The 14612-nt window shown below is 36.4% G+C and overlaps 1 protein-coding gene across 1 annotated transcript in view; it reads right to left on the reverse strand.

Annotated features, from left to right (window-relative positions):
• Window positions 1-14612, reverse strand: part of BICC1 (BicC family RNA binding protein 1) — a 113626-nt gene that overhangs the window by 86886 nt on the left and 12128 nt on the right. The window lies entirely within an intron of this gene.

Consider the following 14612-nt stretch of genomic DNA (forward strand, 5'->3'; position numbering starts at 1 on the left):
TTTCCTGTCAGGTATGCGTACAGACACGGTATGATTCATTGCATGGGAGGGAAGAATGCAGCAAGGCTGTAAAAAAATTAGAAACAAAAGCCCTACAGATTTGGATAAAAATGTACACAGTATTTTTCTGATGGTCCTGCTTGTTATGAGTCATTCACAGATGTGGAGTTACAGGAGAGAAGCCAAAATTAAGTCAAAGACAAAGCTTTATACAGGAAACCAGTTTAAGTCTGTTGCAATGCAGGTTATATACTGAGCTACAAGGAAAAACAGCCTTTTCAAACAGTAGTGAGACACTGTGCGTATCTGGAACCATTATGCTGAACGAGATTCTGCAAATCCATACGGACAAGGACAAAAACCTTAATTTTGGAATTATGAGGTCTCTTCCTTATCTAAAAACCCACCAACCCCACACTCTCCAGCTTCCTGGATGCCATTGGAATATTTGGAGAACAAAACACAAACAGTTCTCTTTTTCTGTCCAAAAAACACTTTCTTTTTATTTCTGTCTCCATCAGAATAAAAAAAACCCTAACAGCCTCAGTTTTTAGAAGGACACATTTTATGAATACTTTTCTAGGCACCTGAGCTCCTGTTTCTGCACACTTACACAGCTGGTAACACCTAGCCACACTCCCAAATCCACACATCCAGGCTGCTTGGCATCATTTTTTCCCTTAACCTGAGCATTATGAATGTCTGTTTTTTTCTGTTTTGTGTTAATTTGTTTGAAAATAGATGGATCACCTCAGATGCAAATTATTTCCCACATTCCATTCCCAGATCTCCAGTCTCCTTACAAATTAGTTTCTACTCAGATCAAGTATTCAGTACCTATTATACTACATGCAATTGGCATCATGAAAATAAGTTCTATTAATTATCAAATATATATATATATAAAATAAACCTATAAATTTCCATTTCATACAGAAGCATAAAATGCCTTCATTGATATTTCAAGTATTAATCAAATCCAATTCAGTCTTATTTTCAGTACATTCTAATTCTAGGATGTGAGATGTGACTACAGAAGGATTCTAGAAGAGGGCTGTTAAATTTAGTATAACTGATTTCCAGTTCAGGGTGAAATTATGAGTCACTCTTCTATACAAAATTAATAATGTGTTAACACTACTGACACTACTACTTAAGCAGAGATTACTTGATATCAGCTATTGCTTTGAGTATTTGGTAAATCAGATCCTTTTTGTATCTTTTACTCCTCCTGAATTAAAAAACCAGAAGTCTAAGTTTACATGCAGAAAAAATGGAAACCCACTTAGATACTTCAGAAAAAGCATAACCGGGCTATAAACAAGTAGCAAAAGACAAAAAGTTTAAAGAGCCAAAAAAAGCATAAGATATTAACAGATTTAAATAAGTAAATGGATAAGCACTGGGGCAAGGCATTGAATTTAGTTAGCTAAAAAGGGGAGAAAATACAAAACCTGATACTTGTAACACAGAAGGAAAAAAAAATAATCACATTTAACATGTGACCCAACTTACAGCAATGCATTGTATGTCTCAATTTGTACTGTTCACAGCTTTAAAGACAGAAAAAAGCTTGTCCCAGTTTGGCTTATTCTTAGATATCACCACAATCTAGATCACATTTGAATATGACAAGTTCATCTGTTTCACTCAGGAATAAATACAATTAGTTCTGGGCATTGCAAAATATAGAGCAAATAGCATCAGTGTGGAAATTGTAAAGTAGTTGTGTAAAGAAGAGAGTGTGGGGTGGATCTCCCCAAAGGGTAGAGGAAATGAGAAACTCACCCAGACATCACATTTAGAGTTCTGTATCATCACAACAAAGTGTGCACTAATTTTTCACCCATTTTCCCCATACATTAGCTAGGCAAGGAATCCAAATTATGTACCAGCACAAAAACACAGCAATAGAAGTTACTTTGCCAAATTAAGTTTACTCACAACAAGACGACCTTTTTGCTTTTAAGAAACTAAGGAAATGAAGTCATTGTTTAGGTAAGAAGATCAAAGCACAACAGAAGTCTAGACCCTTCTGGTAAAGGTGAAAAAGTTTTATTTTCACAGCTGTTTTTATGTCCACATTTTCAGCATCTACATGATTTTTTTTCTAATGAACAGTTCCCGTATTAAAAAACAGACTTGCTATATACAGCTGCCAAAGCATTAAATAATTCCGTTTATGCGTTGGCATGTAAATAAAAACATACAAACATACACAGAGAGTGAAGAAAGAATGTCGTGTTGTATCATTAGGATTCCTAGATACAGTTTACAGTAAGATAGAAGCCTGTACTGGTTTATATTGCAGTGGTAAAATTCAGCCGGGAGCCTAGCATCCATACAGCTCAAATCATGCCATGTTAGAAGACATGGACTGTATTAACTGTTAAACTTAATCTAGTAGTTTTTACTTTAGTGCTGTGGAGTGTTTAGCAGAAGAGAGGACAGCTAGCTTAAGACGAGCAAAAGCATCATGATTTTAGAGAGTTAGAAAAAAAAAAATTTAAACAATTACATTAGTTTTATCTCCTAAGTTAAATTACACCATTTGGGAAATCCTACCTGCTTCTTCACTGAGGCAACACTACAGATATAAACACTGGACTGAGACATAGCAGACGCATATATCCAGAAAAAAAATTGCTCTAAATTGGCACCAGGAGAAAGCCTTCCTCTGGACAAAAAGATGCAGCTCCACAAGAAAGTCTGCACTTGCACTGGTAGAGTATCTTTTCATTGACAACATGTTTTTAGAATTAAATCTTCTATAAAACGTTTGCAGGGTAGTGGTAGCAAATCCTTGTGAACTTCAGGTGAACAACAATTACGTTCTTACACCAACTATTTCTAATTATTTTTTTTCAGTACTAACTACAGAAAAATGACAACATATTTTCTCTACAGTGAATGAAGGAAGAGCTGAAGGACAGGAAGATAAATCTTTTTCATTGGGGAAAAAACTAACTAGTTGCTTACTGCATTTAGTTTACTAAATGGGGTTTCAGAAAACCGAAGTATTCTTGCCAAACTAACTGTAAGGGTGGCATATAAAAGCAGAATTTCAAGCTACACAAGCAAGCAACAAAGTAACGTATTCATTACCATTTTGTTGAGAACTGCTCAGTTTAATGTTTTACAGTCCTAGGTGCTAATAAATCCACAAGTTTCTCCAGATTGCCTTGGAACCAAGTACCTCCCAAGAACACATGATAGTTCAAGTATTATAAAGTTGAGTTCATGCTGTGGATTATGGAAAGTCAAAGGAAAGAGACAGTAAGTTAGTCAACCAAAGGTGATTAAAAAAAACAACCCAAAATCTTATTTGGCAGGGCATACAATGATATATATTCAAATAGCTCAACACTATTGAGATTCGTCCCTCAGAAAGATCCCAAAGCTCTTTTTGAAGTTAAATACAGCCATGCTGGAAGCACACATCACTAAGGCTACATATGGATGGTGGAAAACTGCTGGGAAGTTTTCACTGCCCCATTCACCTTAAAGCACTGATCCAGGCTGTTAGCCATCTTCACATGGGGACTCCTCCCAAGCTTAGGGTGATCTCAAGATGACAAAAATTAGTCAAGGATGCAAATTTTGCACTACTTGAAAAAATAAGAAGATATGAACATGCTATAGAAATAAAGATTATCATCAACTTTATAGCTCAACCATCAAACCCCACACATGCTTTCATATACACAAACATGCTCAAGTCAATTTTTCTTCATTTCCAAATTAGGTATTCTGGCTATATGGTAGATGTACAGAAATATAAAGCTCCTCCCATCCCAACCCTCTTAACAGACAGGTCTTTAGAAAGCCGGATCTATTAGCCATAAGATTCTTGTGATTTCCACCCCCTAGAGGCAAGGTCCTGCCATAGTGTAGATGACATGCTCCCAAGAGGCTGCAAAGTCTTGGCAACACCTTTGAACTGCTACATTTGCAAGATGTGAAAAATCTTCATTTGCACTTTTCAGTACTGGGGAAGCAACCCTGCAGAGGAGCAAAACCTCTAATACGTTTGAGCAGTTAAAGCCAGTATCGCAAAACTGATATGGGTAGCAGAGTAATTCTAAATAAACATCACTTACGAGTATGCATAACAAGATTCAAAAGCCAGCCTTTGTGGACTGGTGAACCTTCTATTCAAACTTTCTTAAACTGAGTCATTTAAGAAACAGTCAGGAAGTGGAGAGTTGTTCTGAATGTTTGTATGTTGCCTACACAAACAGGCCCAAAATACGTTACTCAAATCATAAGACTCTTTTTACACGCAAGCAAATCATTGCCTACAGCGTATGATCTCAAAGACTAGTATCTAGATCCCTGCTAGCTAATTTGTATTTTTATGGACACAAAGCTTTTTCTAAAACTGTTGTTTACAAGAAACATATAAGCCAGAGAAATTCTACAAAACTCCATTTACACAGCCTTGTGATACAGCGCAGGAAATGCTTAAGCTAAATTAATGACCACAAGTAAACAAGAAAGCATTGTTTTGTGGTTAGACAACTGTAATTCTGAGTTATGCAACTCATTTATCTAGTAACCTTGAGTATTTCTGAAATTAAAGTTCCTCTTTTCCACTTTTAAGAGTCACGAAAGTCCTGCTTAGAAGAGCCGATACAATACCAAATGCCTTTAAGTCCATGCAAAATAAACTGGAAAGAAACTTGTAAACTTAGAGGATATAAAATGTCAAGTGTGGGGAAGTGAAAAATTAAAACAAAGAATGTGCTATTTTTGCCAAAATCTAGAAAAACAAATGATAAAGAGTAAGGAACTAATATTTGGCCTACTTCTGCCTCCAGTTCCTGTGTGGGAGCTTTAGCTCAAGAAACACTGTATTTTTGCAAACAAAACCAGTATTAAGTAGCAAGATGTTAGTGCAGCTGATTTGGTGTAATGCTGTTTTCAGGAATAATTTTTTCCCACTTCTGCTCAGTGTTATTCAACTCAGATCCTTTCAGTAAAAGTTCATGTGAATATGTTTTTTTCTTCTGTATTATGTCAAGTATCAAATCCTTTTTCAGTGTTTACACAGTAATAAAGTAACTTGTACACAGGAGAAATAAAAAAGTTAATCAAAACAAAATCTGGAGCAGAAAGTTTTAGTACATCATAATGCACATTTATAAGTGACCTGGAACATGACAGTATTTTGAATTGCCATTTTTAAGGATCTGCTGATGAGCACAAGGCACATCTCAATTAATGATGAAACTATGGTGAGCATCATAACAAGCATTTATCATATCCCAGCATGACATTTACTAGCATAAAAAGTGACCTTAAAGCCTATATTTACATTTTCTTTCGCATGCATATTCAGTACTAATGCAAAAAGCTTACAGAGTCTCAAGATGGTGATAAGTGCCTCTTTAGTCAGGTAGCATGCCTCCCTACTCCTCCGAAAAATACTTAAAGACAGCCTACAATAAGCTGCATAATAATTGTAAGGCTTACAGCCCTTTCAAATTAGAGCAGATTTTAAGTCATGGGGTGACAAATACAAAAAACGTAATTCTTTACCACTAAACGCAGAATGATGTTACCACCTATCGGTGTAAAGCACTAGGGACTAAACATTGTGTAACTTCTCTCAACATGTTGTACTTGCAAAGTATCTCATTTTTATAAATATTGTCCATGTGTTTCATGCCTGCATAAAGCTTTTGACAAAACACTCATTTTCTAAGTGACATGGAAATCTCACTAATTTGGAAGGAAAGTCTGTGAACCAATGAGAAAAAAAATCAAGTCTACTTTAAAACCTTGTTATTTGCCCTGTTACCTGCCAATTTGTGTCCTTTGCAGTAGTCATAATTAACTGAAATAATTAACGCACACATCCAGATCTAACTGTTGAAGTTGAGCTGACATAGTGCAAAAGCCTTATCTTTTTTTTTCTTTCTTTTTTTAAGATATATTTTATAATCAAGGAGCATAATGTCACTCTGGGGACTTGATAGTGAATGAAATCAAAACCATGGCCAGTTTTTGGACAAAAAATGTTAACAAAGCGTTGTCCAAGAACATGTAAAGATTAGATTGCTATGGCAGCAGATAACGTTAGATTTAACTACAGGAAGGCATGCTTTTATTTAATACATACATAAGTATTGATAAATAGGCCAAGAAATAACTAGCCTACAGCATCAACTTGAATATCATCAAGCCTGCCGAAAGGAAACATATTACCCAAAAGTCTTTTAAATAGCAGCACAGCAAACAGCCACAATCGGGGAACACTTTTTAAAAGGGATTGTTCTTGAGAGTAATTCTAGGTAGGAATGATAAAGGTATGTCATATGAGAAAAAAAAGACTCCTTTATTTACGGGGCTATGTTTGCTCCTGGGAAGTACCTAACTGCATTTGATTTATACAACGTAAAAAAGAAGTGAGCCTATTCAATTTCCAATTCAATTATACAAATAAATTCTTTTTAATTTACAATAACCATATCCGTAGTTGATATGTGGGAAAACAAGAACACTGTATGAATGTGTAATTTCTAGTTCAACAACAGTTTTGTTTCAAATAGGCGAGGGTCTTTGAACTGCAAACCTTCCTAAAGAAATACAGTCCACTTGAGAGTGGGGTGAAGTAGCTCAAAGTCAGCATTCCCAGACATAAGCATGTACTGGGGCCCGGCTTCTGCGAAGGAGAAAAGTTACCCATCAATAAAGAGAAATAAATTACTGTATGCTTGTTTGCAATAGCCATCAGTAGTATCTTCAGCCAAAAAGGAATGATATGAGCACTTTATGTTCAACAGAATTAATAAGCCAAGCCTTCACTACTCACTTTTGATGGAGAATAAAAATACAATGGCACATTTGTCACTTGACAGCCAAGGGGATCTCAGGTTTGTATTTCAGTGAAAAGCAACCACCACCACAGAGTACAGATTGGTCAGTATTCCTTATGCACTCATACTTGCCTTCTGTCTCCCCTAAACATTAGTTAGTAGCCTATTTAAAATAAAATAAAAAACTGCAACAATGCCTTGCTCTAGTTCCTAAGGAGATCCAGTTAATAAATACTGGAAAAAAATTGCTTTAGGTTTTCTTTCTACATCAAAGTCTGTATTAAGAGAATAATATGAGAAAATGATAAACAATGAAGAGCAGGAATATAAAGCCTCCATTAAAAAGTATAAAGTTTACATAAAAGGTACACACACTGTAACTTGGTCTCACTTTCTTTTTGATGATTATTTTAAGCCACGTGATTTTTCAACGCTAAATTGCAATGCATGCAGGCAAGTATCACAACCACAGAAAAATCTGAAATTTTTAAGTCCTCTATTACTTCCTCTAGGATTTATCAAGCCCTCACAAGGGAAGTCTTTCACATATTGGGTCCGACTTACACTTCTGGGAAGTTCTGCAAGTTAACTTTACCCTCTCTGAAAACAAGAAATTTAAGGATATCTATCTTACCTAAAATTGCCAAGCCTATGATATTTTCCTAAGACAGGAAGAGGAGGATAGATGATGGAACCCTTGCATCAGAAAGTGCCTACTACTAGGGAACAGAAAAATTAAACAAGCAATTACAGTCTTTGCTCTTTGCCATCCAAAGCAAGGATACAGAAAGCTCTGTGGCAAAAAACAAATTGTCCACAAGAGATTCCTAACATTCCTCTTTCATTACAATAATATAGACTTCAAGATGTTCTACAACATGAACTATAGCTTCGTGCAGTGCAAACCAGCTAACAGAAAAAGTACATTCTTCATGCAGTTAAGATGGATTAGCTTTAAAACTAAGCAGAAAGGGAAAACTGAGGACTTGCTGCTCTAGTTTGTCTGTTGAATATTTGGAAAGTTCATGTTTCGTGAGTCTTTAAGCAGAGTAAACAGTATCTCAAGGCTGCAGAAGACTGCACTTGAAGAGGAAGAAGGTTAATAATACTGTAAATTATGCTACTAGAGCTTTCTTGCAAATGTATCATACTGGAAACTTCCACTTCCAGACATGAGGTATTTGCATAAGAACTACCTCTTGAAATCTTAAAGGAGCCTTCACTCGGTAATCTTCAATCACAAAGGCACAGATAAAGGATAACTCACCCGAGAGAGAACTCTAGCAGGGGAGCAGATGCTCAGCTCTGCTGTCACATTGCAGATGTGATAGACACCAGAGAAAATGAGCATTTTAAGTTCAGAAAAATCCTCCCTAAAGTGGAAGTGTGCACTTAGAGTAAGCAGCATACAACTGCATTATGCCTACTCCCGAAAAATGGCAAACAGCCCTACCCACACATAAGTATCAAGCAAAGCCTCCTGCTATTGACTTTAGTTAACTGGGTCTTCCTAGAGTTACAATTAATCCATAGGAATTTTCCCAGTTAGCAGAAACTCCAAGTGATTTTATGTCAAGTCTATTTTTACAGTTGAAAAAGCCGTTAAGTCCATATACTCACAGATATGCAAACCCAAGATTCAGAATACCGTCTCCTAATACTGAAATCAGTGGTTCTAACAAAACAAAAAATTATAAACAATACACACACTTTATTTATTTGGCCACAGTCTAAAGACAATGCTTACCATCAGTACTACTTATTGTTGAGCTCAAGATATTACAGAAGTGTAACAATCAGCCACATGTGATAGCACAAGTACAATGCATCAGATGTGGCTCTAATCTTCACACAGTTCCATTATCTGAGAAAAAAATATTTCTTCTACCACCTATTCTTGAGATAAACATGACAATACTGTGTTTTCTACTGTGCACACAATGACTTTATCACTTATTTATGCTTTTAAGCTTCTTCCTTCATGCTGTTTTTACCAGTGCTACTTCAACTATTTCAGCTTTCCCTTTAAACCAGAATTTGGCTATTGTTTGCTTTTTTTGGCACATTACTAAAAACAATGAGGCAGTGCATATAATTAGGGCTAATTAAGTTGTATGGAGACTAGCAGTTTGTTCTGCAAGGATAAGTACATAAGTTTATAAATTATTCTTTTGCCATAGACACAGCAAAGCTCCCAAAGCTGTCTTGACATAAAGAAAAAATAACATCGCAATGGCCAGAATAAAAGTCAAAAAAGCTCGTCAGAAAGTCTCTACAAATCTCAATTGTACATAATAAAAAAAAAATCTAGAATTAACAGAGGTGAAAGTTTAGATGGCCTATTCCATTTCTAGAGTTCATAAGCTATTATTATTAAGACTGCCAAAAAAAGCAACATTTCCTGTTTGCATTTTTTTCTTTTATTTTGATTTGGGTTGAATTCAGGTTTCCTGCTACAGCTCAAATGGCTTTAACCATAAAACACTTTTAATCTCTGTAAGTTGCTACCCTGAAATCATGAGACAGTTTGGCTACTAGGAACCCACAACCTTGGCAAAACCGATTTGCAGAAATTGATAAAAATCTTTTCTGTAACTTGCTGAAAAATAATCACCAAATTTAAGGTGTCAGAAGAAACATTTTGTTTTAGAAAAAAAAACCAAATCGGCTTCTGTTGACTAAGCTGTCAGTGAAGTGTTTCCCAGCTCTAACTGTGCCTGCATTGATCACAGATTAGGGGGTGGTTCTCCAGAAAAGAAAACTCTACTTACATTGCTAGAGAAATAGCATCATGGAGCCAGCTCGAGCACCAATCCCCAGTGTGGATGCTCAGTCGGCTGCCAGCCTCTGTGTTGCAGTAACTAACTAGTTCCTGGCAGAAAGTCACAAAACAGTCTACATTTGAGCAAAAGAAGCTAGTAACATATTGGTTTGGACCTGCAGGCTATCCGGGGCAGTAACTGTCATTTGCAGAAGAAAGTACTAGAGAGTCATTAGAGGACATCTGAAAACCAAATCAAAAGTTACATAATAACTTGCCTAAAAACAGTGTCTTCATCCTAAACAAGCTTCTTCAACTCTTTTTCTGTCCTCAAAGACATTGCAATACTATCCCTTAAAATTCAACAAGGTTTAACTCGTGAACTACCTAAAGTGGTAAATTACCTCTGTATTTCTGAACCTGAACTAAAGAGATACAGCCCAAGAGCAGAATGTTTGAGAAAGCTACATCATTTGGTAATTACAAGAGACCACAATGAAAGATTTTTCTATTTTAGAATTAGAAGATACTATAATATTTTAACTTTTGCTGTTGCTAAACTTCCTTTGCAGAATGTAAAATTACTTAGATGTTGTTAAGAATGCATTCTTATTCCTTTGATTTTTAAAACAATATAAGAAAGGATAAATTACAACATAATGCTAAATACTAAGGACTTTAAACTGTTTCAGAATAAGAAGGTCTAAGTGTACCATTACCGTGACGCTACCAGGTGATGGTAGTGATCTACCTTGAAAATATGTATATTCTCTAAATTAGTTTAAAATAATTCCCAAGATATTAAGATGACCAATGAAACAGCACAATACCAAAACCTTACAAAGCGAATAAGCAGCTGTACTCAAAACTGGTCAGCTATAAAATCTTAAAGTCTCTAATGTTATCTAGGACATTACAAAATTTATTTTATGGTTGTTGCTTTTCTCTTTAGAGTAGAATGCTGCAAACTGAAGATGACTGACCCACAATCAGCAGCTCTATATCATAGTCTTCCAGTTTAGATCTTTAATATGGAAGTCGATATGCACTGAGGCATCTGAATTTGCTTTACTAGTGTGAAAAGGCACTAGTCCCAGTTGCCTTACCACTGCCTCCTGCCTCCGTTCCAGTAAAGCAGATCCGATCAACTGGAGCGGCTCTTCTCTGGCATACCACCAGATCTCCCTACCCAACACATCACGTGGAAAGAAGGCAAGCCTGGGTAGGTAAGTAGAAAAGTATTTACACCAAAGCATACGCTAAAATGTAAGTGCTTTACATCCTCTGAAAGGGCAGGGTAGGAGAGGAGGGAAGAAAGATGAACGTTCATCCAGCCCTGGTGGGTTCCCAGCTCCCCATGCCTGCCCTTAGCCTGCTCTCGCTCACATAAAGCGGCCACAGCCCCGAGTCTGTGTACCAGCTGCAAAAATGCCGAAATGTGCTCCCGTTGATGATCTTGCTTCATCACACTGCTGGAAGGAGGCAGAACAGAGCTGGTGAGTGGTTTCTCCTCCTCTCCCCTGATAAAACAGTACGAACAGAGAGAGCAGAAGAGAAGCTGAACAGAAGCACCGAGAGCAGCTCCTCTCAGAACAGTACATCTGGCCGCCGCGTGACATACGGGGAGATCTCTCCTGTGCATGTCCAAAGCTACTGGACTTTTATAATCCTCTTAGTCACGTCTCCGTTTGCCTCTCGGGTCCCAAGATTTCCCACTTTAAAAATCTTTCCTATCCGTCTGAAAAACTTGGCCTTTACAGCCTTCTACTAAAACTCTGGTCTGGCTAACCTGCAGGGGCAGCTATGTAAAACTTTCCTTTAACTCAGCCACTTGCTTCTCCCACGCCTCGCTGTGTCCAGCGGTACTCTCCCACCAGACCCAACCACTGCTCCGCTTGGAGGATGAGCACTTCTTTAAATCGTGTAAAGTAGAAAGAACATGGAAGGGAAAAAAAGACACCAAAAGCATCCTAAGTCAGCGGGGAGCTGCAGCAGGAAGCTGCTAGCGTTTAACCCTCTAACACAGACTAAAACCAGTCTGGAATTCTCTGCTGGCTGTTTCAAGCCAGAGTGGAAGGCAGTGCCATCACCAGCTCTGCAGTGATACTGCAGACCCACCCTATTAAAAGATTCCTGTAAATATACATTTGATATCCCATAAAAGAAAAAAGTATATTTAATATTGTATATGTTTTAGTAAACTAACAATATTTAGCTCTATATATAAATATAAAAAATACACTTCCAACTAGAATTCATTTACAATTCATCTGTAATCAAAGTTTGCATCTTTCAGGTGGTAAGTCACCTAAACCTATACTTAACATCCAACCAAATACTCTTCCAGCACTCACTTATCCCAAACATTTACAAGAACACAGAATATAGTGTTTTGCAAATGTTTAAATATAAACAAAACTTTACAATAAGCCGACTCTCCTTTTTTCACAGCTTAAACGATTCCTCATGTTTCAAACACTGGAATGACTTTTTTTATTTCTGCCAAATCTCTGAACAATCTAAAGATGTCACTGAAGGCCACTTAAAGTAAAAAACCTGACTGCTGCTAAGCAACCCAGAAAACACCCTTACATGTTCAATTGTTTAGTACATTAAAAAAATTTCACACATATTGAGAATCCATGTATTCTGGACTCTGATGACAGTAATGTCTTCCACACAGAGGGTGAAAAGAAAATTCTGCAGGGTATGTTCATATTTCAAAAAGGAATTGCTTATAAAGGACTAAAGATTTGATCAAATTTATTCACTGTTTCTACACATGGAATAGATTAGAAACAGATTCTCTCTTATCCGCTATTTTACACACACTCCAGAAGTAAATTTACTAAGAAAAAACAGCACTTATGTTTGTTTTATTAAAAAAAAAGGTACCAAGATTCTTTTCTACTATATAAAACAAAATTTTAAAAGTGTATTCCATACCCAGACTCTTTAAATCGATGTTATTTTAACTGCTCTAACTGCATATAAACAAAGGCCATTTAAAGCAATTTAATATTTCATCATTCTGTAGCACTTCTTATCTATGGATGCACTTACACATTCAGAAAAAGTGAGACCAAGTCTCATATTCTTTAAAGTAGATCATGATGAAACAAACTATTTCCATGTTACAGTAAGGACGATATGCATATGGATCCTTCATTTGAATTACATAAAACTACATACACATATTATTTAAATATATGTATTACACACACAGAGATAGGATTTTAAACACTTTTTTTAATCAAGTGATTAACCTTTCACTCATCATAGCTTCTGTAGCACAGTATAATGTTCTGCACAGGAACTACCTTACAACACAGCTTCTGGTTTAATTAATTGAGCAAACAGTTCGCTGAATCCCAGTTTATATTCCCCTCAAGCAACTCAATTACCTCACCATAAAGGTCATGGGGACTATCTTCAGAAGACATCAATCTGTTCAAGCTTTCCATAACATAAAAATGCATCACTTAATCCACCTAATATTTATTTTGGAATTAAGAATTTCATTTTTTACATTTCTCAAAATGCTTAGTCTTAAATTACCAATCTCATATATTCAGCTGCCATAAATTTACTGCAGGCACAGTCTGAACTGAACAGAGCCAATGAAAATAGATAAAATCAAAGCCCTCCATTCACACAAAGTTATTGGCAATAGAGAAAAAGGCAAATTTAAAGGTTAGCTTAAACCACTAATTCAGAGTGGCAATACAGATCCCTAAAACCAGACTTAGCTTCAAACGGGAAAAAGTTTGAATCACCTGTAGGTAGAATTTAAAAATATTTTATAAACAAAAAAGGAATGGTGAAAATACATTTAAAAATTTGGAATATTTGGTAACCTTACCACGAAACTTTAGCATATCAATACAATTACAAATTTTAAAGCTTTATATAACAAGATACCAATAGCACAGGTAGATCACATAACAGACAGACTGTATATGCACATTACATTATGAAAAAAACACACGTATATATCATATACGTTTAGAAGGACTGAAATGGCACTTTTTTAAAAAACTAGGATAAATTGTTAGTACTATCAATGCCTATCTCCAATTATCTATTAACACTGTTTCTTTCAGGCCAGATTTACTTGGCTTAATCCTGATTTTCCTCACAAGGAAATATAGCATAATTCCTTTCCAAGAATGAAGTTTAACCAAACAAAGCCCATGATCTGATCTGTTCCATGAGCAGCAGAATGTGATTTTGGTTTTGTTCTGCTAGTCATCTCATTGCTAGTACAGGCAATGAATCTAGTTTTTACAGATACTTCATCACACCAAGTAAGCAAGAAATAACACAGCCCAAACTTTTTTTTTTATATCCATATTCAAACTATATACTTATTTCACTTGAATGATCTGAGGTGAGGTCTCAATGAGGGCTGGAGCGCCTCTCCTACAAAGACAGGCTGAGAGAGTTGGGGTTGTTCAGCCTGGAGAAGAGAAGACTCCGGAGAGACCTTATAGCAGCCTTCCAGTACCTAAAGGGGACCTACAGGAGAGACGGGGAGGGACTCTTTATCACAGAGTGTAGTGATAGGACAAGGGGTAACAGTTTCAAACTGAAAGATATTAGGAAGAAATTCTTTACTGTGAGGATGGTGAGGCAGTGGAACAGGTTGCCCAGAGAAGTTGTGGATGCCCCATCCCCGGAAGTGTTCAAGGCTAAATTGGATGGGGTTTTGAGCAACCTGGTCTAGCAGGAGGTGTCCCTGCCCATGGCAGGGGGGTAGGAACTAGGTGATCTTTAAGGTCCCTTACAATCCAAACCATTCTATGATTTTTGTTTTGTTGTTTGTGGTTTTTTTTTTTCCCTTTCCTTGGGACTTATTTTTATTTATAATTTTTGCTGTCAAAAGCTCTATAATATTCAAGCATCTAGAGCAAAAACATCCTGTGGCACCATAACTCTAACAAATAGAAGTTACCTTTACAAGTTAAAAAGCTTTAGAGAATGACTGAAAGACTTAAAAAAATGACCATCCCATAGTTTCTTAAATAAAA

Source organism: Rissa tridactyla, chromosome 6 (genome assembly GCF_028500815.1).
Source record: "Rissa tridactyla isolate bRisTri1 chromosome 6, bRisTri1.patW.cur.20221130, whole genome shotgun sequence".
NCBI lineage: Eukaryota > Metazoa > Chordata > Aves > Charadriiformes > Laridae > Rissa > Rissa tridactyla.